The following is a 1,324-nucleotide window of genomic DNA, read 5'->3' as shown; positions in this document are numbered from 1 at the left end:
TTTTATCCCCAGCTTATATAGTCTTGTCATTCTTAGATTTTTTTTTCTTATTTTTTATTATATACTAATCATAAATCTTCTACTTTTTTTCAAGAAATGAGACCCAAAAAAGTATTCTAAAACTAAATTCAATGCGCCAAAGTGAAATAACATAAATGATGGTGTGTAATTAAGAAAAAAAAACTCCACATTAATTCTAACCCTAAAATAACTTAACCTAAAAAATTAAGGGAATTTAATTATAATGTCACTCCCCAAATTTATAATGTCACTCCCAAAATGGAGTGCGGTTATCAATTTAGAAAATGCATATAGGGATCTGGGGAGTGACATTACAAATATATGGAGTGGCAGTATCATTGCTCTGGACTATCAATGAAGGAAGCATGGTAATGTGCACATAAATTAAATTAGGTCTCTAGGCATGCCCTCTCTGATGCCATTTGGCTTTGATTTGGGGGCATAATTATGCAGTAAAACACGTATAGGGGGCTACTATTTAAGTGATATTTTGAGATCAGTCACTTTGTAAAATATCGCCAAAAGTAAGGTCTATCTCCAATCTCCTCCGCTCATATCCCCAGTAATTAGGGACTACGTGAGTTCTGCTGCTATTGTTGTTGTTGGAGTGGCATTATCGATACCCAAAATTAAAATTAGTCTTTTTTCATACTCCATGTGCAAATGAAAAGTATCATTTACTATAGTTTTTATTATATTATTTTAATTTTTTCTAGAGCCGATGACTATTAATATTGTAATGCATCTTTTTATTTTTTTTTAGTATATATTTCGCCACTGTTAGGGTAATTCCGATTCCGTCCTTAATAGCATGTCTTGACAAATAGCAATATATATATATATTTGTCACTCCAATTACGAGATAGTAGAACCCAACCCACCCAGGTGCCGACAAGAGCATCTCTATTCTATAACAAATATTACAAAAATTAAAATCAAAACTTCATTTCTCAAGATGATCATGAACCATATAATTTGAAGGGTATATTTCAAAAATTGAGTTCCGATTCAGTGTGTGTTTTTAATCTAATTTTTGTTTTTGATTTTTTTTTTATATTTTCCACGTGTGCCGATCAAGTATCTACTAAAGTCTGATGAATGTGATTTTTGGCAAAATTAATGTTCTCACCGAGCTCAACAAAATGAAAGAAACCAATCATCAAAGTGTGCTCGAAAAATAGCTGAAAAATTGATAACGGATCGGAGGGGGACACCACCCCTCCTATACCGGGGATATATAGGAGTGGGCTACTTTTGAAGGATAGAAGGGGGCTGATTGGCACTCAACTCCATGCCGTGAAAT

General features: G+C 33.2%; 1 non-coding gene across 1 annotated transcript; it reads left to right on the top strand.

Moving 5' to 3' along the window:
* The first annotated feature begins 373 nt into the window (after positions 1 to 373).
* On the top strand, positions 374 to 481 carry LOC131315465 (small nucleolar RNA snoR100). The gene has a single exon (XR_009196793.1). It is a non-coding gene; the product is annotated as a small nucleolar RNA snoR100 (small nucleolar RNA).
* The last annotated feature ends 843 nt before the right edge of the window (positions 482 to 1,324 follow it).

Source organism: Rhododendron vialii, chromosome 13a, assembly GCF_030253575.1.
Source record: "Rhododendron vialii isolate Sample 1 chromosome 13a, ASM3025357v1".
NCBI lineage: Eukaryota > Viridiplantae > Streptophyta > Magnoliopsida > Ericales > Ericaceae > Rhododendron > Rhododendron vialii.
This window is presented reverse-complemented; position numbering and strand designations above follow the sequence as displayed.